The sequence below is a fragment of the Halichoerus grypus genome, chromosome 1, assembly GCF_964656455.1.
Source record: "Halichoerus grypus chromosome 1, mHalGry1.hap1.1, whole genome shotgun sequence".
In the NCBI taxonomy this organism is placed as follows: domain Eukaryota; kingdom Metazoa; phylum Chordata; class Mammalia; order Carnivora; family Phocidae; genus Halichoerus; species Halichoerus grypus.
In genome coordinates this window covers 96,468,412-96,492,931 of record NC_135712.1, presented here as the reverse complement: position 1 = coordinate 96,492,931, position 24,520 = coordinate 96,468,412, and the positions used below count along the sequence as shown (strand labels likewise).

The 24,520-nt window shown below is 35.1% G+C and overlaps 1 pseudogene; it reads left to right on the top strand.

The window, feature by feature from the left end:
- Positions 1-20,731: 20,731 nt before the first annotated feature.
- Positions 20,732-22,026, top strand: LOC118532103 (L-lactate dehydrogenase B chain-like; annotated as a pseudogene).
- Positions 22,027-24,520: the final 2,494 nt, after the last annotated feature.

The window sequence follows — 24,520 nt, the reverse complement described above, 5'->3', positions numbered from 1 at the left end:
ATCCACACTATCCTCTATTTTGTCTTTTTAATAGGAACTTAAGGTAAGAAAATATTTTACTTGATCCTATTTATTTCATACAATACTGCCATAGTTGCTTATCAATAGAAGCATGATATTTTATTAAGTTACACTGTGAGAAAATGTATGAGTTAGACGTTCAAATTTCTTAAGACAAAAGGACAAGCAATTTATCATTTTTAATACAGCAATTTAAATGTTTTCTAAACCCTCTTATCTCAAATAGTGAAGTTATTCTTACTGAGCTTCTAAGCAATTGATCTATGGCCTTCAAATTTTATCCCATTTTGTCATCTTAAACATCTCACACTACAGGGTCCTCCTCTTTGGTGATGCCTATTAAGTTCATCTTTTTATGGAATAATCCATTACAATAAATTAATGTTATCATTTTACCTCCAACTCATAAAGACTTTATGGTTTATAAACTCTGCTTTGAACCCAACATCTCCATTTTCTTTTCCATTCCCCCTACCCATGATCAAATTCCAAACTTCATTTAAGGTAGCAAAGAAAGACTAAACTATTTGCATTTTAATTTCTATTTTCACTAATATTTCCATTTTTAAAAGGTTACTCTTTCAAAGTAGCTGAAATGTTGGACAATGACACTTTTGTGTGGGGTAGAATGATACTTTTCCATTAATTTCATTTTTTTCATCCCTGTCTTTTCAAACTTATGTTGCATCTATTTGCTATTTCATCTTTGTAAAGTAAGGTGGGCCGTGCTAAGGCTAACATGTAATATGGCATGTATTCTGAAAGATTAATGAAAAAAGTGACCTTTGATTTAAGTATTTATTAAAATATACACTATTATGTAACTTTTAAGGAGCTCAGCTTTCTGAATCACCAGCATGATCAACATTATAATCTTGAATCAAGTACCTTTCATTGTTTAGTTTATATTTGGCTGGATAATGATACAATTTTGATATTATGGTAGCTTCATAAATATATATAAAGCTTTTAAATACAATATTCTAAAAGAATATTACTATTTTATTGGCAAAATAGAATATATCATATTATAATTTAAATTAACTAAAAGGAAATAAACATATCTTTCATGATGTTGGTCTTTGGAAACAATATCTTTAAAGTAAATGCATGGAATTTTATTCAATGCTTAATTATGTATTGTCCCTGAACACATCAGGCTTATTCATGAATCCTTATTATCTTTAGATATGCGTTGTTCCATCTTGTGGAAAGCTCTCACTATCAATCCATCAGCTAAAGCCCTACCTTTCAAGTCCCCTTTGAATAAAACCTCATTTGGAAAACCAAGGAAGGACTTGAGCTTTTACTCTTTCCATTGTTAATCACTGCCTTCATAATGCTGACTCTGAATCTTTTTTATATTTCATGTTTTTGTCTTACACCACAGTGCAATTTGCTTATATAGCTACCTCAACTTGTTTTGTGTTTTTATTCCTATCAGCTGGCACAATATTGTTACATAACAGGTGCACCAAAAAGGCAGTCATATGAACAGTCTAATTCAAAGTATATTCAAAACTACAGGGGCGCCTGGGTGGCTGTCAGTTGAGCATCTGAGGCTGTCTGTTGAGCATCTGACTCCTGATTTCAGCTCAGGTCATGGTTTAGGAGCATGAGATTGAGCCCTTTCAGCACAGAGTTGCTTGTCCCTCTCCCTCTGCTCCTCCTCCTCTCTCTCGCTCTCTTTCTCTCCCAAATAAATAAGTAAGTAAATAAATAAATAAATAAAATCTTAAAAACAAAAACAAAACAACAACAACAAAAAAATCCTACATTCAATCTGTATAATAACATGGCCCTCTTGTATTGGGAGAGGTTAAGTGTGTTCCAGCATTTCTTCCTTTCAATATTCATGACTGTGTATCAGCCTGTTTTCCTTCAGTATCCTGGGAAGTATGCAGCTGAGGGAAAAGAACAAGAAGCTTTATATTTGGGAGATTGGGGAGGGTAGAGTACAAAGGACAGAGTATAAAGAATAAAAGTTAAATATTAGAAGTATCAATCTAAGGACTGTTTAGATTAGAAGCTTTCTAACTCAATGACTAGAGTTTTGTAAGTATCAGTTGCCAATGTATACTTATCTTTATTATGATATATAATTCTATCCTAGTTTTACACGTTTTAGTTGTTGAATCACAGAACTTATTTTCCTTCTAATTTCATGCTCACAAAGCATCCTATTGATTCCAGTTTGGCTTCTTGTGTCTTTTGCTTTTAATGAAAAATATATGCTAGCTTGACAAGCTGAATCTAGTTCTATTAACAGTTAAAGATTTTACAATAAATTAATCTATATGTATTGTTTTATTATAAATGAAACACAAAATTCTTGCTTTTGTGGTGTGCACTGAAAACATGTGGTTATTATCTTACACTTTGAAAAAGTATTGCTGTTTATAGGTGCTGTGTATAAAAAGTATAATATAATTGAACTTACCAGAATTTTAGTTCTCCATTGTTTAGGAACATTTGATCTGATGTTTTCTCACCTCTAGCTGTTACCCAAGGTTAATGCCAAATTGTCAGTAGGGCAGGACCCAGAAAAGCAATGGCTTTGGAGGATAATCTCACTTAGCTGTACTCTAGAGGTGCCCCATTCACTCATTTACTCATTTATTCATTCATTCATCTATCCACTAACCAGTTATTTACTGGGATGTGCCAATGCTAGTGGAAGAGATACAAAGACAAAGATATCATCACCGTGCCAAAGAAGTTACAATCTAGTCGAATAAGAAACAAAAATGCATTGGATGCCATATTAGAAGTCTGTGTGAGGTATATGAGGGCACATGGGAGAATGGGAGAGAGTAGTCATTTCTACTTGTGGAATAATTGTGAATTAATATTAATAACAATGACAGTTTGATGATTGTTTAGAAAGGAGGTAAATAAACTCAGGAACCCCATTACGGAGTATGATCTGTAACAATGATGCTATAACTACACCACTGTAGGAAATTCATTGTAAAATAAATTGTTTTTTTTTCCCAATATGTTTCAAGATAATGTTGCTGAAACTGTAATCACTGCTCTCTAGAGGTGCTCTAACATTCTTGGCTCTGCAGGTCTAAATATGGAAAAACCTTGCTTCTGATTGCCTTTATTTCCCCTTAAGGAATGATAGAATATAATTTTCAAAATGAATTTTACTTAGAAACTAAGGAAGAATAATATAGCACTAAAACACAAACAGTAAGTAAATGATTCTTTATATTGATATATGTAACAATTCTACTTGGTTGTCTAATAATAATTTTAAGCTACAAATTTACAAAGCAGACATCTTAGTTTCCAAGGCAAACTTTCCCTTTTAAAAAAAACTTTCCCTTTTTAAGTAAAAAATCTAGGAATCATCCTCGATTCTCAATTTTCTGGAATATGTAATTCATCAACAAGTATACCAGTTCTTCCTCCAAAACATATCTCAAATTCCCTTCACTTCTCTCTACTTCCATGGCCCTTCCCTTAGCTAGATGTCATAAAGTTTTCCACAGTAGCCTCTTAATTGGTCTCACTGGTTCAACTTTAATTCACCATTCCCTAAAATCCATTCTTCACACAGGAGTTAAAGATTTTTAAAAAATATAAATTAGGACAAGTTCTCCCCCCCAAAAAAAAGAAAAAGGAAGGAAGGAAGGAAGAAAGGACGGACGGACGGACGGAAGGAAGGAAGGAAGGGAAACATTCTGAGGTTTCTCCATTACTCTTCAAATTAAATCTAAACCTATTACTGGGGCTTTTAAGATCCTCCTTCCTCTGGTTGGTCCCTACTAATCTCTTCAGTTGTAGTTAACAATGATATCTAGTATTGCTATACTCCAGCCACACTGACTCTGCCAGGAATCCCCATAACTAAGCACTTCCATACCTGAGACTTGTTCATTTTGTCTTCCTTGAATGTTCTTTCAGTGCTGTCCCTTGGCTGGTTTATTTTCAAAGATCACTATTAACACTATTTACTCTATTCACAGAACTTAGAGCATTCTAAAACTGTTTTGTTCGTATATTTAATTTTGTCCTTCACTAGTGTGAAGGACCACCCTCTGAGTGTGGCTAGCAATTACATGACACTGGAAGGAGCTGACTTGTTAGAAATGTCAAATAAGGATTGTTGATAAAAATCACCTGCAGTAAAAATAAAATGAGACATACTGGCTACTTGAGTCACTGAATCTTCTTGGGTAAAAATTATTTCTCTTTCTCTGTTCCTCATAGGCTGCATTTGAAATGTCCAACAAAAATATTTTTATATAGAATTGATTTATTACTTAGGGATTGTTGTATTAGTGCATATTTTAGGAATTTGATCACTATCAACATTCAAAATATTTTTAGGACTTACTAGCCTGTAATAATTTAGCAAGAATTTTTAGAGTCACCTAGATATTGTTAGAGATGGTTGTGAAATCTTAAGACTCATGATTTTGACATATGGACGTTCCTATTTTTTTTTTTTTTTTTGATTTTGTAGGATTTTTCAGTGAAGGAGATGTTGGAGAAGTGATTGTCTGAAAATGAAGTCTTTGTCTTAACTAAGAGAAGAGTCTTTTCAAAAACTTTGAGTTCCTCAGATTGATATATTTTATGTTTAAACTTTTTCATTTTTTTTCTCATTTTAACTACAAATCTGCCTAAAAACATGTTTCATGTATATGTATGTTATGTATATATGTGTGTATATATATATATATATATATATGTTTTAACAGTGAAGATAAAAATGCAGAAATTGTAGAAAAGTCTTTCAAACTCAAGGTCTTTCAAGTATGTCATTTATCACTACTTTTCTAAAATAATAAAAAAATACATATTTTATCTACATCTGCAACAACAGATGTAAGTATTAATGAAGATCTTTCCAGCCTCACTCCAGCCAACACATTTAGGCATTTAGATAAGAAAAAGCATACATCAGCACAAGCAAGAAGTGTTTGGTTTCTCACTCATTTTGTTTAAATCTTTGTCATCTGTCTTTTAGCTGTTGAGTCAGTGTGTAAATATAATGAACAGATTTAAATGCTCAAGTATGCCTGAGGCAATAAATAATAAGCATATTTAAAAGTGAAAAAAACCAATCAAATAAATTTGTAGAACTAGCTCTGTACCCTTCCAATTTTCACCTAATCTTTAAATAGAGACCGTCATTTGATATATCTGTTCCTGCTGAGAGAAAACACACTGCTATGTATTAGCAAATATAGAAAATAAACACTGACACTGATCTTTTCTTCTGTAGAGATTACAATTACTTATAAAAATTTCATGAATAGATGCGTTAAATGGCTAAATTTTCTTGAGCATTTATGAAATGATTGCCAGCAAGCTTAGATGCATTTAGATGCAATCACACACTTAATTATATCAAAAAATCTATGAGGTTAATACTATCACTGACCATGTTTTATAAGGGAAATTAAATCTTGAATATATTAAGTAACTTTAACACCACCAAGTTTACTCAAGTATAAGCTCCTGGGTGACCATTATTCTAATCACCAATTGAACATGTGCCACGCATTTTTTTTCATATTTTTACATAAATCTAAATCGAGACACTTTAAATCTAGACACTTCTCCTTGGTGGTATGTTTTGTACATTCATACTAATCAAGAAATATTTCAACAAGTACCTACTAAGTGCTCATTATACACTAGGCATAATCCAGATCTAATGATCCAGCAGCTAAAAACAGTTGCAAAGGTTACCATCGTCTGTGTCTCCATTCCCCTAAACAACTACTCTTCTCCCAAATTATAATACATCTTCCTTTTAATAATTTTACTCAATTTTGGGTGCCTGGGTGGCTCAGTCATTGAGCGTCTGCCTTCGGCTCAGGTCATGATCCCGGGGTCCTGGGATCGAGGCCCGCATTGGGCTCCCTGCTCCGCGGGAAGCCTGGTTCTCCCTCTCCCACTCCCCCGGCTTGTGTTCCCTCTCTCACTATCTCTCTCTCTGTCAAATAAATAAATTTAAAAAATCTTTAAAAAAAAATAATAATTTTACTCAATTTTAACTCATAAAAATTTAATTATAGTCTCTTCTGATATCAATCCCTCTTAAATTCTGAGCTAGTCAGAACAATAAATATTTGTCTATCTGCATTCTTCTACTGCAGATCTTGTCCTCCATCTTGCAAGCTCTCCTTCAGGGCTTAGCCAGCTGTCCAAGACATTCTCCACTGCCTGTGAGTCAGTGTGTATTCTATAATGGGTTTTCTTTCCATTCAAAGTGGATAACCAGTCAATACTCAGGGTTCCCTCCATTGGGAAGATCTCTTCTCACAGTATGTTGAGGCCATTCCATATACCAAACCAATCCATTCATGAACCAAGCTCTGAATTCTTCTTCCTACACTAGCAGATCATTAGGGAACCTTCACCAGGCGTAAATGTGAGCCCTCTTAGGCATTAATTTATGAGGTGCTGGTGCAACAGTGGTGGCTGACATGAAAGTTCAGAGCCACCAACACATGCAGCATTCTTTTTTTTAATGTATGTATGTCTGTATTTAGAGTGCACACAGGGAGGGGCAGAGGGAGAGGAGAGAATTTCAAGCAGACTCTGCGCTGAGGGTGGAGCCCCACATGGGGCTCAATCTTGTGACCTAAGATCATGACCTGAGCTGAAATCAAGAATTGGAGACTTAACCGACTGAGCCACCTAGGTGCCCCACGTGCAGCATTCTTATGTCCTCTGGTACTGCTCAGGTGATATCCAGGATATATCACTTCATCTTATGATGGACTATCCAATTGCTTCTGAGCTTACATGACCACTTTCCTTTCCTTTCCTCTTTCCTTTCCCTCTTTCTTTCTTTCTTTCTTTCTTTCTTTCTCTTTCTTTCTTTCTTTCTTTCTTTCTTTCTTTCTTTCTTTCTCTTTCTTTCTCTTTCTTTCTTTCTTTCTTTCTTTCTTTCTTTCTCTTTCTTTCTCTTTCTTTCTTTCTTTCTTTCTTTCTTTCTTTCCTTCCTTCCTTCCTTCCTTCCTTCCTTCCTTCCTTCCTTCTTTTCTTTCTTTCTTTCTTCTTCTTCCTTCCTTCCTTCCTTCCTTCCCTCCCTCCTTCCCTCCCTCCTTCCTTCCTTCCTTCCTTTCTTTCTCTCTCTTTCCTTCCTTCCCTCCTTCCTTCCTTCCACCCACCCATTTCTCCCCTCTCCCTTCTTTTCTCCCTTCTTTCTCTCTCTCCCTCCCTCCCTTCTCTCCACTCTTTCTTTATTTCTTGATTTCTTTTGAATGTAGAGTTTGAGTAGTAACCTTGTCAGCTGCTCATCTATCTTGCCCTCAGGAAGACTCTGTACTATTAACACATTTCATAACTCTCTGCAAACTGGGCTCCCATGGCTGCTACTGTGACTTGTCTGCTCATTACAATAATTAAGTCAGCCTGACTTCTGACCTTCTGAGAGTTAAATGCTACCATATAACTTCTTGTTGTTTATTTTTTTTGTTTGCTTGTCTTTTTCAAGTGATGACACCCAACCTTTGCTCTTTGGGAGCCCAGTTCTTTCTTAGCTTTTTGTTGTTGTTGTTGTTACATCAAGCAAGCCCCAAAGAGAACAACCAGTGAACTTTTTCTTTTAAGTTTTAAAAGAAAAGGTTTTATTTATGTAAAAACAGCACATGTCATTGTAAAGATTTAAACAGTACATATGAATACAAAAAAGTTTAAGAAGGTCATGATTTTTTTAACCTCTTCTTTTAAGAGTTTTATAGTCTTAGCTCCTGTATTTAGGGTCTCTGACTCATTTTGAGTTAATTTTGTATATGGGGTAAGTTAACGGTCCAATTTCATTCTTTTGCATGTGAATATCTAGTTGTCCCTCATCATATTTAACCAGTGAACTTCTTAGTGAGATTCCTAGCACCTCATCAACAGATTCCTTTTAAATTTGGGAAACAAGTTCTTCTCATGCTGCCATCTGTCTGGTTCTCTCTTCCAATGTCCTCCTCCACTTTTAAGATGTCTTGTGATTACATTGGGCCTACCAGGAAAATCTAGAATAACCTCTCTAATTTTAAGGTCAGCTGATTAGCAACTTGAATTCCATCTATAACCTTAATTTAGTGTTTCCATATAACCTATATATTACAAGTTCTGGAAACTGGCACATCTGTGGCAACCACTTTTTTTCTACCATGGTTAGTGTGGGTTCTAACTTTTCCATGTTTCTAGCAGACGTCCCTACCAGTTTTTCTGCATCATCTCCCAGAGTTCCTGTCTGGTTGTTAAATCACGTAAACTTCTTTTGATCTCAGACATTCTTACAATTAAGTATTGGGATCTGGTTCTCAGTTTTCTCCATCCTCCCACTGTAGGAGATGAGAACCTTTTTGTATAATATGGAGGAGACCTCTGGCTTTCACACAGTTAGCATCAATTGCCAAAAATCACTCTCAGTCTTTTGCTCTCTTTTCTCAAAGCAGTCACGTTTAGCAGTTCCACTGTACTTAATGTTATTATTTCTCTCACAATTCCCCAAGGACTTAAACATTTCACAATTTGTGCATTCCTGCCAATTAAATCACCTCAATTTGTCACAGGTGAAACTTGCACTACTACTTTGGGCCAAGAGCTCTCTGTTCTTCACACGCTGCTGTGATGGGGTCTTTATTTCCAGCTGGGAGGTGAATGATTTAGCTCCCAAATCCCATATAAGTGTCTTCTTTTTTGGTAACAATTCCGAACCATTTCCAGGTTGGATTCTCCAGGAAATAGAATCTAAAAGGCACATTATCATATAGGAGGTCTATTATAGAACATTCCTGGATTAATTCCTCTTGAAGGAAAGGGAAGAAAGAATGAATGGCCAAATAGACAAATCAAGCAGTCTCAGTGGAAACCCCACAAAATGCTATGAGGAGTTCTCCAGATGGAAGAGTGGTAGCCTTGGGCCAGGTGGCTCTCTTCACCGGAAGCAATTCCTGAAGGCACTTATAGTAGAGGCTGGGTAACAAATCCCTCATTCCTACAGGAGAGCTATGAAAATCATAACGTCAGCCATACTATTATATCTTTAATATTCTCTCTCCCTCTTCCTCTTTTTTCTTCAAGACCTGTCCCTCCTCATTTGGATTTTGTTTTTGTTTTTTTTTTTAATGTTTTATTTATTTATTCATGGGAGTCACAGAGAGAGAGAGAGAGAGGCAGAGGGAGAAGCAGGCTCCCCGCTGAGCAGGGAGCCTGATGCAGGACTCGAATCCAGGACCCTGGGATCATGACCTGAGCCGAAGGCAGATGCTTAACCATCTGAGCCACCCAGGCACCGCTGGATTTTGGTTTTAGATATAAAAAGCCAGAAAACACTGCCACAAACCACCTCAAAGCAAGAAGCACAGGCATTACTAGCTGCTGGAATATAAGGGAATGAAGGATATGCACGAAGAATACATGAATCAATATCCACAAAGTCATATGCATATTTAAGTTCCAGTTCAGATTTTACTGAAAGAAGAAAACTGAAGTTCTGGTAAACTTCCTGTCTTACACTAAACACAGGGTCAAACTACCTTCCAACACTTTTCAGCTAGAGTATGCTCAGGGACTTTCAGATAACTGAATCATTGACTATTTAAGTTAAAAATTCTGACCACCTGTTATTTGCCTGGCCCTGGATTAGGTGCTAGGAATTCAAAACTGTGTAAAAGAGAAAGACATCTGTATGATACAATTTATTTCCTATGTAAAGATAAATAGTAACAAAATAACTTTAAAAAACAAAAATAACATAATCTCAGATTATAGTAAATCATTTGATTTAAATAAACTGGGTGATGCGATAAAGTATAACTTGGGAAGATATTTTAAATAAGAATTATTTAATATTAGGTTACCAATAGTCATTATTTTAATTTTTATTGGATTAAAAGTTGCTTGTGTTCAAGTATTCAGTTTGATCTTTATTGTTTCACATTTCTTTCATTCTCTTTACAATCCTTCACCAACTTTGCCCTCTTCCATGAATTCTGACAAATTTCTAAGAAAGTGACACAGCAGCACAAGGTTTACATTAACTCTTAAATTTCAGACTATCCTAATCTAAATCAATAGCTTAATTGGTCCTTTTCTAAGATATAAATATCTAATAGAGGCACTATGTTGTTGTTTTATTTCTAAAGTTTATTTTGACTTCACTTTCAATATTAATGGAAATAATTGATATATTATTATTTAAAGGATTCTAAACGATGATAATTATTAAACAAAAGAAGTAGAAATTAATATTTTTATATGAGTTGTTTTGTTGTTTTGCGGTGGTTTTTTGTGTGTGTGTGTATCATTTTTGCTTTGTTTGTTGTTTTTTAGTGGTCACTCCCCGAGTCATTTTTATTATGCTCCATATAATTTATCCTTCCTGTCGTGGTTTGACTGTAATCCTGTCATTACTAGGTAGTAAAATAAGAGGAATCTTTCAACATAGCCAACAGAGGTAATCTTGAAATAAATGGATGACATTAATCCCAAGATATGGAGAGCAACGTTGGTGGTCATTGCCTTAATTGCCAAAAGAAATTGCCTAAAGAAATGACAGTCTATAACAATGCCTAGAATTCTACAAGAGAAATATAAACAAAAACAAAGACTCAGTGACATAATTTTTTAACTGTTTTAAAGATGAGTTAGTATTTCTATGAGATGAAATAAGGTTTTTCTGAAAATTTCTATAAATTTATATCTGAGTCAACATAGAATTCGTATGTTTTAATATATGATAGACTTCATTTCATTTTTTTTTGTTTAAAAATCCCCACATTAATTGATTTTTGCTAAAATATCATTTAATGAGACTATTACACATTTAAAAGAACAGGAGTTAATTAAGTCACAAATTTTAACACTTCACAGTTGGCCCATTATCATTTTCACACTTAAGTCTTCTACTTACTGTAAATGTTAACATTTAAAGGAAAATAGGTTTATTAAAATATTTTTCTTATGAAATAAATATATTGTTCTTCACAGGCTTATTGCCTTAGTAATTTTTAGACAAATTTTCTTCTAATATGATTGTTTTATTATTGAAATAAAGCATATATGTAATATAGGAACTACTAGGGATTGACTCTAAAACTAGGCTATTTTAACTTTTATGTAAATTTGCCATAGGATGATTATTATTTACTTAGTAAATATACATCTCACGAGATGGTAAAAGTAAGATATGATTATTTTTATATAGAGGGATCCCTTACATATATATAGAAAAATATTTGTTTAAAAAAGTATGTTATACATTTAGATGTATGGATATATACACATTGGGGTTTTTTTGGTGGTTTTTTGTTTTGTTTTGTTTTTGGTGAGACAGAGCACATGCGGGGCATGGGGGGGAGGATGGAAAAGGGGAGGGGCAGAAGGAGAGGCAAAGAGAGAATCTTAAGCAGGCTCCATGCCCAGTGAGGAGTCAGACACTGGGCTTGATCTCAGGACCCTGACCCTGAGATCATGACCTGAGCAGAAATCAAGACTCAGAAACTTAACGAACTGCACCACCTAGGCGTCCCTTTTTAGCAGTAATCTGATAAGGGGTAACAAATGTGTAAACATAATTCTATTTATTTACTTTGATCAATGTAAATGTTAGTAATATTGTGACTTTAGATATAATTTTATTTTAGAGTTGCTCCCCAAAAACTTTGCCTTAATAATCCCAAGTTTTATGGGCATTTTAATAAATTCTCTTAAAAGTCTCCATGAAATTTTTTTAGTTATGTTCAAATTAAGCCACTTGTTAATTTGGCTCATTTTTTAAAATACGTTTTGTTTTATGGTAGGTGTCTGCTAGTCTGCTAGGGCTACTACAACAAAATACCAGACACTGGATGGTTTAAACAATAGACATTTATCTCTCACAGTTCTGGAGACTAAGTAGCCCAAGATCAAAGTGCCAGAATATTTGGTTCCTGGTGAGAGACCTATTCCTGGCTTGCAGATGGCCACCCTCTCACTGTGTCCTTGCATGCAGAGAAGAGAGAGAGAGCTCTGTCTCTCTTCCTCTTTTTACAAAGGCACTCATCTATCATGGAGGCTCCACCCTCATGACCTCATCTCAACCAAATTACCTTCCAAAGGTAATCACACAAGGGATTAGGACTTCAATATATGAATATGTTGGGGACACAAATATTCAGTCCATTACAGTAGGCATCTACTAAAACTTAGGGTTTTGTTTTTTGTTATGTACAATGATAAATTTTTACAGTTAGAAGGAACCAATGTGAAAATATCTATTAAAACTCTAGTGTTACTTCCTTAAACACTCTTAGCAAGGGGAGATCATTCCATTTCAAGGTAGTCCATTCAACTTTGTGAACAGAGAAAACAATGGACCGAGGTACTCGGTCTATTATGTACTAATTGTAACCTCTATACAGGTTAGATAAGCTTCCCTGAGCTTCAGTTGCTGCATCCCTAAAACAGGTATTAATGCAATGTCTTCTTCTTTCCCTAAACTGTTTGGATAAATAAATAAAATATAAAAGGTCATATCATTTAAAAAATAAAATGTCATAAAGACACAAGTTTAAATTATTATTACTTAATTTGTTTGCAACTAATGGATGAGAAGATCAAGATCTCTGTATTTATCCAGCTTTTTATTATATACTTATATATTTTATTAGTTATTATTGAACAATAGTATTTAACATGTATATGTGTATTATGGTTAAGTATAACTTTCATCTGGAATAAAAATTCACTTCAAGGTCAAGTTTTGTTTTTTTTTTTTGGATTTTATTTTTTTTTATTTTTATTATTTTTATTTTTTTAAATTTTTTATTGTTATGTTAATCCCCATACATTACATCATTAGTTTTAGATATAGTGTTCCATGATTCATTGTTTGTGCATAACACCCAGTGCTCCATGCAGAACGTGCCCTCCTCAATACCCATCACCAGGCTAACCCATCCTCCCAACCCCCTCCCCTCTAGAACCCTCAGTTTGTTTTTCAGAGTCCATTGTCTCTCATGGTTCTTCTCCCCCTCCGATTTCCCCTCAAGTTATATTTTTAAATTTGTAGGCAAGAGTCTGTTTCTCTAAATCAGAGAGCTTTATTTGTCAAACGCAAATTCCAAATGAAAATCACTTGTGAAATTTAGGGTAGTATGAAAGCATGATAATAAAACTATTTTTAAAAATTATTCTTATATGGATGTCTTTCCATAATCCACATGCAAAATCCCATTATACACTTGAAAAAATTCCATTGAAAAAGACCTAAGAGGAAGATGTTTGAACCATGACATAACCATACTTATGACACTGTTATGTCAATTTCACCACTGAAACTTCTGAATGTGATAGAATTTCCTTCAAAATAGAAGAGAAGCTACCGACCCCTCAATACAAACCATCTCATTCATTGCTCTCAGGCAAAACATCAGAGTTCAACCCAGTGCTCTATTTCAAGAAGGATTGTTACATCTAATAAAATGGTTATATATGGAGCCTTGTTTTGCACCTTTTCAGTTATTAAGCAGTTGGGCTTGGTGGCATAGGAAGGTGGGTAGGCGAACTGACAGGTAGATATGCTCTTGGAGGCATTTTGTAGAAAGGAAGAAAGGTCACATCACATTTTTTATTGTCTTTGTTTCTAAAAAAGAATGCTGGTTTCCTGGGCACCTACACCCCAGCATTCAATTGAAACTGAGCCAATTATTTTAGGCAAAAGCATTTCCAATGGAAATGTTCAGTTTTTCAAAGCAAAACAGGTGTCTTGCACTGTACCCTCAAGGCTTTGACTTCAGCTGTGTCAGCTGAGAGGATTCTGATTCTGAATATAAAAATCTGATTCACAACGAGTTTGACACATGCTGCTTCAAAGAAATGAAGGAGCCTCCAAGTCTCATTCAGAGCCACAGCCTGGCAGCAAGTTCATTTTTGTCTTCTAAGTTGTTTTTCTTTCACCCTTTTGCTGAACAGAAACCAGAAAATGACTCCTAGAGGAACTGCACACTGCAACAGATGTATTACATATAAATATACAGAAACATACAGAGAGCTCTGGGGAATAGAAGCCGGTGTTCTACAAAATCTGTCAATTACATAAAATTCAATGCTTAAAACAAAAATAAACATTACACTGATCTTGCCAATTATTACAAATAAAAGAGCTTTACCTCTCAAGTAATGACTACAGAAATCTGTGAGACAAAGAGGAAAAAAAATCCAAGAGTGGACTATTCCTATATGATAACAAAAGAATCAGCAGACAATTTTTAAGTTGGTAACTTTCCCTTTCTCACACCCGCACAGAGGCATCTGATTTTTCTCTTTATACTGAGTTGACTAATTGTTTAAATATCTCAATGAATGAGTATGGTTAGCCTAAAATGATCCTGACTCTCTGTCCCTTTCATTTCCCATAGCTCCTGTTCAATTCCCTTCATGGCATTAATATCCCTGAATCACAAATATAGATGTGTATAATTATTTATACATAACTTGTGCTCTAGGTTGAATGTGTCCCTCTCAAAATTCATATGTTGAAAATTTAATCCACAATGTGATGGTACTTTGAGGTGGGGTCTTTGGGAGGTTTTAGGTCATGAGAGCAGAGCCCTCAGGAATGGGAGTAATACCCTCATAAAAGTGATCCCAGAGAGCTCCCTCATCCCTTGTGCCATGGAAGTTACAGGGAGATTGCTGTCAATGAGGAAGTGGGCTCTCACCAGACTATGAAGCTCCTTGCGCCATGATCTGAGACTTCCCAGCCTCTAGAACTGTGAGAAATGAATGTTTGTTGTTTACAAGCCATCCTGTTTGTGGTACTTTTGTTAGAACAGCCCAAATGGACTAAGACATTGTGAATACCAGTCAATATTTTATTTTCCCCAAGAATGTTTGCACTTTATGGCTAATGTAATATTATCTCATCAGAACTCTGGCTCAAGTAAAGAAATATTCCATTCCCATGTGTGGAGAAGGGAAGAGATCTTTCAAGAGGCAAGAAAATCCTTTTAGAAGAACATAACTTATCTCCTCTGATTATACTTAAAGCTCATCCCATTCCAATATTTGGCCTTTTAATTGACCACTGTTTAAGCCCAAGTTGCAATGAAAATAATTAGATTATTTAAATATTTAAAATGATTTTAACCTTCAAAAAAGGTTAGTTTCAGTAACCTGATTAACTCCAAACTCTTTATTTCCTAATGAAACAGATGAATATATACATATGTATGAATAGATATAAATATATATGTAAATGAATATATATATAACTATAAAACTGAAATTGGGACCTATATAACTGCTGTCTTTATATATGTGTCACCATCTAAAATATTAATTAATTCAAAGTAGTGACCATCTAAAATACTAATTAACTCAAATATAGGGACTTTGTCATATTCTCTGTGCCCATCATCATGCAAGGCAACATAGGACTTATTTAAATTAGTGATGGATTGAAATAAAGAAAAAAAATCAACCATCTTTTTCTATGATATGTGGGAAAAGTATTGCTGGGACAGGTAAATAACCAATTTTTAATTTAATTAATAGACTTCTATTAATCTTTTATCAAATTTTGATAAAATTTTGAATCAAAATTCGAAATTTGATGAAATTCTAATTCATTTTTAAGGAAAACACCAGTAGTAAATAAATAATTCTTATTTACTTATTTAAAATACTTTACTGTATTTTACTTATTTTGGTCTTATTTCTATTTATTTTATTAATATGAGAATATATTTCACACTATGATTTATCGACCATTATATTGTATATTTTGTGATGCGTATTTTTTTCACAGCAAGCAAACTCTTCCCTGACTGGGTTTTGGCAGCCTCCACCCCACCACAGCTCCCATAAAACAAAATCAAAACAAAACCCAAGGACACAATAGGATTTAACACTAAATTAGGAAAAATGGTATCCATTCAAGCATTTTGGAGAATTAAGACAGGGGGAACAGCTATAGAGCACAGTGTATTTACTCAGGAATTAGTAGCTGATAATTAAAACCTGATTCTTTGCTAATGGCTTTCAAAATTCTGAATGATTCCTTGATGTTACAGTAATGCTAATAACAGAACAAACACCCTGATCAAGAGGCTTGCTTTCTCCTTGTTCTGCTGTCAATTACAAAGACAGGTACTACAGATGAAAGACAGCAGCTGTATGGATTTAATGAAACGTCCCTGTCATAAATGGCAATATCACCTAAGGAAAGATGTTTCTCTTAAGGGAATGTTCGACAGAAATGTGGATGACTATGATCTTTATATCTCTAATGGGTTTTTTAAAAATTAGTCCTTGTTTACTGCAGGTGTAATATGATGTGTCAACCTGACTGGTCAGCAGGATGCCATGATATTAAGTCAAATACTATTCTGAGTGTTTCTGTGAGTATGTTTTCAGATGAGATTAACATTTAAATGGACAGACTGAGTAAAGCAGATAGCTCTCCCTAATGTGGGTGGCCTTGTCCAATCTGCTGAAGGACTGAATAGAATAAAAAGGCTGACATTCCCTAGAGTAACGGAGACTTCTTCCTGCCTGACTGCCTTCAGACGGAAACATCTGCTCTTCCTGATCTTGAGTCTGCCAGTCTTCAGAACACAAACATACCATCAGCTCTCCTGATTCTTGGGCTTTGGATTTGGACTGGAACTGCAGCGTGGGCTCTCCTGGGTCTCCAGCTTACTAACTTCCTGAAGACCCAAGGCCTTGGCAGCCTGCATATTTGCATGAGGCAATCTGTTAAAATAAATTTCCTTTCGTGTGTGTGTGTGTGTGTGTGTGTGTGTGTGTGTATCTATACATACATCCTATTCATTTCTCTGGAGAACCCTAATACAGTTAATATGAAATATTTTCTATGTTGTAATTTTAGCTTTTGAAAGTCTACTTGTAGAGGGGTAGCTGGGGGGCTCAGTCGGTTAAGCATCTGCCATGCCTGAGCCATGGGCTCAGGTCATGATCCCAGGGTACTGGGATTGAGCCCCATGTCTGACTCCCTGCTCAGCGAGGATCTTGCTTCTCCCTTTCCCTCTGCTCTTCCCCCCCTGCTTGTGCTGGCTCTCTCTCTCTCTCTCTTCTCTCAAATAAATAAATAAAATCTTTAAAAAAATTCTATTTCTAGAACAAGAAATTGCCAAATGTATCATACTAATTAACCACTATGTTAAGTAGATAAAAGCTAAAGTGTAACATATTTATCAGAATTAATGCTACATTTACCTGACAGTTCAATTATCTTTTTTTTCTCAGCAGTTCCTGAATCATTTTTATCCATATTTTTGTTTACTAAGAGGCTGTCAGAGCATTTGCAGTTTGTATATTTCAAAATATAACTACTTTGGGACAAGACATTTTCTTAAGTAAAACACCTATTAGCCCCTGAGGTGCCTGAGCTCCTCCTTCTAGTCCAGATATGAAAAGACCAGAGCTTTCCACTGAGAGCACTCCTCAGGGAGTGTCCAAAACAATCCATTGAGGTAAATAAATAAACTAACAGAATTTATGTTTCTATTTTTTTATCTAAAAGTTTAAAAAAAAAGAAAGCCTTTACTGATATTTAGTAAACAGGTGTTCCTGTGTCCTTCTCTTAGTATGTCTCAGATATCACATATCATGTGGGTCATGTGAAGTATCAAGAAGGAAAGGTAGAAGCTTTAGGGGAGGGAGGACTTGATGGTGGCACCCTCCCTGTTTCAATTCCTTCACTTGCCATTTATTGAGAATTATTTATGCCTGATTAAATGGATTTAGACAATATACTGTAACTTTTAACTAAACTCACTCTCACAAAATAGGCAAGTGGGTAAGAAAAGATTCCTTCAGAGAAACCATAGATTAAATATATCTCTGAAAATACAAACATAAGAGACTTAAACGACAACAAAAAAGGGTGGTCTGACACCAGGCACAATTCTAGTACAAGTTCTTCCTGCACACAATGAGGCTAAAAAAGTAATAATGTATTTAGATGTGATAAGTCCATCATGATACTAGAAATGCCTGTGAAAACTAGCTTAATGGATTTATAGTGACTGCTGTTAACAATGAACAATAAACTTAACACTGTGCCTTGAAATACCAGTAAATGGTATTTAAAACTCTCATATCTGCAAGTTGTTTTAAAAATAATTCATTTTTATGTAATTATTCTTAAAATTCTATTTTTGTGGTATCATCAAATGTGGATTATAATTAATAAATAAATAAATCTCCCATCCAAATACTAACCAGGCCCGACCCTGCTTAGCTTCTGAGATCAGACGAGATCAGGCACTCAGGGTGGTATGGCTGTAGACTAAATAAATAAATCTACACATATGTAAATGTATGCTAATTTTGGCCTTGTTTTTTTGTGATTAAAGTTTTTATTTTGAAATAGATATTTTGAGATATTTTGTAGATTCACATGCGGTTGTAAGAAACAATACAAAGAGGTCCCATAGACCTTAACCAACGTCCCCCCAATGATAACATCTTGCAAATCTATAGTATAATATCACAACTTGGATATTGACACTGATACAGTCAAGATACAGAATATATCCATCACCACTGGAATCCCTCATGTTATCCCTTTTATTGCCATCCCCTTCCCTTCTCCATGCAGCCCCTCCTTAACCTCTGGAATCCACTACTTTCTTCATCTCTATAGTTTTGTCATTTCAAGAATGTTGTATACATAGACTTATGTGATCCTTTTGAGATTTTTTTTGTTTACTCACATAATTCTCTGAAGATTCATCTGGGAGGCTGGGTATATCAAGAGTTTGTTCCTTTCTATGACTGACTACTATTCCATACTATAGATATGCTATGGTTATTTAACCAATATATACTAAGTTTTAAGGGAATGGACCCACAGAATTATAGTAAGTTGAAAAGAGCATTATCTTAGAAACCAGTATACAAGACTCCATGGATAACTACTAATTGTTTAGGTCTTAGCTCAAATGTCAAAGCATGTAAATGCAAAGAGGTTTCCCTTGGTCCCTCTATCTTATGGAATATCCTAATCAAGTTAATCTCTCTCAACTTATTTTTTTGTGTGTGTTTTATCTGTACTAGTTTTATAAACTGGGAAAATCCTAAGATGTATATAAACATTCCTATACCTTGGTTTACTCATCAGTTAAAAAAACGTTATCCTGGAATATGTCTAAGATAACTCTGCTTTAGAACTTAAAGTAATAAAATCTGACAGCTATTTTCAGTCATAGAGTTCCTTTATTCTTTTCCTACTCACTTCTTGCCCAGATTCCAGACTCTTAGCACATCCCTTTATCAGTGAGCTTCCTGATATCACATATCTATATAGTACAGAAATGTACATCCTGTACTTCCCGAATCTTTAACACATTCATCTATATTTGTCTCCCTATAAAACTGAGAAATTATTAGGTCCTTCATATAAAAAACATGGTAATAAATTACAACTTTGTGAAACAAAACTTTCATCCGTGTAATGAACATTGGATGAGCTCCTGGTTTCCACCATTGCAGAATAAAGAATCATGTCTGGTTTTCCATCCTCATTGTTTTCTGTGCAATGGCTGTCATCTAACATGACTGAATCAGTTTTAACAACTTTCTGGCTTTCCACAAGAGTGTCTGATCTATCAGCGGGAACTGAAGAAGAAAACTAATGCCTTTACTAGATTCACCAAATTCTATTCTGATATTTTAAATTAACCTTTAGTCTACAAACAGAAAGGTCAGTTAGGATCTACCAATTTCATTAATTTATCATAAATGTTATAATATATATGTATCATATACAAATTATTGCTCAACAAAATGATGGAAAAAACCTCTAGTAATTTCACTCTTTGAATCCTGTAACAACAGACTTAGAATAAAGATTAGGCTATAAAGCTTATGTCTTGGTATCATTAAGATATATTTAAAGAGCTGTTTTTTATCTCTTCATCTCAAGATAAAGTGGTTCCTTTCCTTAGACTTTACTATATTAACACCAATAACATGTTTTAAGGCACACATTTTGTTCGGGCATATATTCATGTTTGCCTATTAATTGAAAGGATAAATAAGATTGAATTGCAGTCTGATCACAGTTCTGCTTTTTGTTGTAACAACAAAGAATTGAGTCTATATCAGCTTCCCTGAATCTAAAAAAATATAAATTCATTCTCTATCAGGCATAAATGTGAAAAAATGTGTCTTTTTTATAGACATTGCTCAAAAAATTTATACCGAGTTTATAGAAGGATAGATTTTTATTTATAATTTTTGGATTTTTAATTGGGCCATGAATGAAAGCCTTCTTTCCAAAATAACAAATGTGAAAATTAACCTTTTACATTCATAATGGAGGGAGCTGTGATTAGTACAGCACTGATAATAATCATTTGAGAAAATGACTTCCAAGGAATTGGAATTCAAAATATCTGTCTAAGCTCTAATATCAGATGGGTCCTAGTTTACATAATTTTATGGCCTTGTAGTCATATAATCTTAGAGCTAAATTACATAGCTAAACATTTATTTTTATTATATCACATCCTGGTATCATTTTAATCAATGCAAGTACAACTCTTCTGACTATTTAAAAATTATCTTATTTCATTTTTACATCAAAAATCACAAATAAACAAGTCATCATAATTGATTATTTCCAAAAACAAGAATATGACATCTAAATAGAAAAGTGTTGAAATGTATCTAATGCAATCATGCATCTCAACGTATCAACTAAGAATCTTGATATCACTCTCCTTGCAGATCCTGTGCCCTAGGAGACGCACGCAGCTATCATTGTCTTCCTCGAGCGACTCTCCCAGCGGGTTCTCTCTGGGCACAATGGCAACTCTTAAGGAAAAACTGATTGCACCAGTTGCAGAAGAAGAGGCAACCGTCCCAAACAATAAGATCACTGTAGTGGATGTTGGACAAGTTGGTATGGTGTGTGCCATCAGCATTCTGGGAAAGTCTCTGGCTGATGAACTTGCCCTTGTGGATGTTTTAGAAGATAAACTCAAAGGAGAAATGATGGATCTGCAACTTGGGAGCTTATTTCTTCAGACACCTAAAATTGTGGCAGATAAAGATTACTCTGTGATTGCCAATTCTAAGATTGTGGTGGTGACTGCGGGAGTCCGCCAGCAGGAAGGAGAGAGCCGGCATAATCTGGTGCAGAGGAATGTTAATGTCTTCAAATTTATTATTCCCAGATAGTCAAGTACAGTCCTGATTGTATCATAATTGTGGTTTCCAACCCAGTGGATATTCTCACATATGTTACCTGGAAACTAAGTGGACTACCCAAGCACCGTGTAATTGGAAGTGGGTGTAATCTGGATTCGGCTAGATTTCGCTATTTTATGGCTGAAAAACGTGGCATTCATCCCAGCAGCTGCCATGGATGGATTTTGGGAGAACATGGCGATTCAAGTGTGGCTGTGTGGAGTGGAGTGAATGTGGCAGGCGTTTCTCTTCAGGAACTGAATCCAGAAATGGGAACAGACAACGACAGTGAAAATTGGAAGGAAGTGCATAAGATGGTGGTGGAAAGTGCCTATGAAGTTGTCAAGCTAAAAGGATATACCAACTGGGCTATTGGATTAAGTGTGGCTGATCTCATTGAATCCATGTTGAAAAATCTATCCAGGATTCATCCAGTGTCAACAGTGGTGAAGGGGATGTATGGCATTGAGAACGAAGTCTTCCTGAGCCTTCCATGTATCCTGAACTCTCGGGGCTTAACCAGTGTGATCAACCAGAAGCTGAAGGATGATGGGGTTGCCCAGCTCAAGAAAAGTGCAGATACCTTGTGGGACATCCAGAAAGACTTAAAAGATCTGTGACTTCTGGCTTCTAGGCTGTAGAAATTTAAAACTACTATGTGATTAACTGTGAGCCTTTAGTTTTTCATCCATATACATTTATCTTCCTAAATATGTGAATCTGGGCTCACAAAATCAAAGCCCATGCTTGGTTTAATGCTTGCAATATGAGCCCTTGAACAAATAAAATTAACTATTGCAGTGTGCTTCTTAAAAAAAAAAAAAAAAAGAATCCTGATATCAGGTTTTTCAGGATGAAACATGTCCCATAAAATAATTAAAAATATAAATATATACATAAACCAAACATCACACACATACAAGATACATACAGTCAAAGTAAAATTTGGTAATTATGTTAGAGATGTTAAATAAAAGTAAAAAAATGAGTAGTAAATTTGAAAATCCATAAATAAATTGGGTAATTGAAGCATTAATGGGATTTTTTCCTCAATTTTTTCAATTACTTTATTGGCATCAATTGTTTCAGTTAAAAATGTGCAAATTTAAGTTCATAATATCAAAAGTTTCATTTGATTTTGGTGCCGGCCTTAACAAGTGAAATGGATCGCTGCATATCTTTTTAGTTTCTGAGCTTCACAGATGCTTGAAATAGGCATAAACTGTAACTACTCCAGAAATATTGAATATTTGTTATTGAATAAATAAATTGAAGGTAAAAATATCTAGAATTTTAAGACTATCATTTTATAGCAAACTTTTATCTTATTGATGGTTCCTAGTTTTAAAAAAGGGACTATATGCCCTGTTGTAGAAAAGCGACCTATCCTGGCCATAAGTTTATGTCAAATCAGTGTCCTTCCTGTATATACTCATCAAAAAGACTGAGTCTAGATTTCTCTGAGTATATCATCAAGTTGATAAAGTTGGTACACAATGGACAAGCTTTGACCAGCCCAGATAATGGTTATAAGAATTCAAAAATGGATCTTTGCCATTGACTGAATCTTAAGAAATTGTAGATGTTATTTTATGAGTTATTATTCTAATATAAGAATTCGTTTCAGAAATCTAGCAGTAGTTTGTTCTAAAGTATCAAAAATATTATTAGGCATACATTCCAAGAACTATGGTCATGATGATGATCTATTACTAAACATATTAATGATTTATGGTCTCTATTTAATCAACCAGTATTTTGAGAGCTAGTCTCTAACACACTCCTTTGAAAATGTCTTTAATAATTTTATACATTTAGCTCCATGAAGTATTTACCTCTATGAAAACATGAGTTCTCCTTTCCTTATTAGTTTTACTACTTATATTACTTGTACAGTAAGTTGCAATATAAATATATATATAATAACTATAAATATTTCAGAGTTTTTAGAAGCTTAGTTCTATATTTATATTCATTGTATATGTACTATCAAATTTTTAGCTTAATTTTCTCATTCTATTTGAAAGTTACATGCCCATTGATCATGGTCTCTGAGAAGCAAACACACAGGTATTGTTAGGAATGCAAGAGATGTATTGAGAGGAAAAAAATATTGAGAGATTTATTTTGAGGAAAAACAAGGAGAAAGCCAGAAAATGAGGGGTAATCAGGACTGAATTCTGTGAAGAAGAGAGGGAAAGGAGAATTTCACACTATAGAGCAGTTAAGAAAGTTTGGGCAGCTCTCACACTGATGGGATTTTTCTCAAACTTAAGTCATCATTTAGAGGAACTCCACACTCACAGGAATGGCCTGCCTTCTATCCACACCACAATTTTTTTGTTTTGTTTTTTTGAAGCAGTTGTGAAAAGCAGAGCTTCAGAGCTAACGTGCTAATGGATTCTACAGCACCTGAGGCTTTCAGTTATGATCGCTGAAAGATCTGAGACACAATCATAATCCTCCCTACTTCTCTGCCCCATGTTGAGAAGCAGCTCCGGTAGTGGGCTTCTCTTGCTGAGAGAAATCTTAGAAAAAGAGGTTAGTGATACATTATATATTCCCACTTACGTAGTTGATCTCTGGGCTACAATGGCACTAGTCATCTTCCTCCTGTTAATTAAACAAGGAGGCCATTAGAATGAGGTGGTTTTAATGCCTTACTGGCTTACATAAGCAACCCAAAACCTAAGCCTATAATGCCTCAAAGTTAAGAATGAGAGGCACACAGGGGCACCTGTGTGATGCAGTCGGTTAAGTCCCCGAGTCTGGGTTTTGGCTCAGGTGTGATCTCAGGGTCGTGAGATTAAGCCCCAGGTCAGGCTCCGAGCTCAGTGCAGAGTCTGCTTAAGACCCTCTCTCCCTGGGCGCCTGGGTGGCTGAGTCATTAAGTGTCTGCCTTCTGCTCAGGTCATGATCCCAGGGTCCTGGGATGGAGCCCCACCTTGGGCTCCCTGCTCAGCGAAGCCTGCTTCTCCTTCTTCTACTCCCCCTGCTTGTGTTCCTGCTCTCACTGTCTCTCTTTCTGTCAAATAAATAAATAAAATCTAAAAGAAAAAAAAAGACCCTCTCTCCCTCTACCTCTGCCCCTCCCCACAGTGTGGGACACACGTGTGGGCGTGTGCTCACGCTCTCTCTCTCTCAAATAAATAAATCTTAAAAAAAAAAAAAAAGAAAGAAAGAATGGGAGGCACACAGTGCCTGATGGGTTATGGGAGTGATAAAAATTGAGCCTATTCCTCATTTTGCCCTTTGGCTCCTGGACCCACACATATCTTCAAATTGGGATAGAACATCACATCAAAGCCTTCTGATTTTATATATG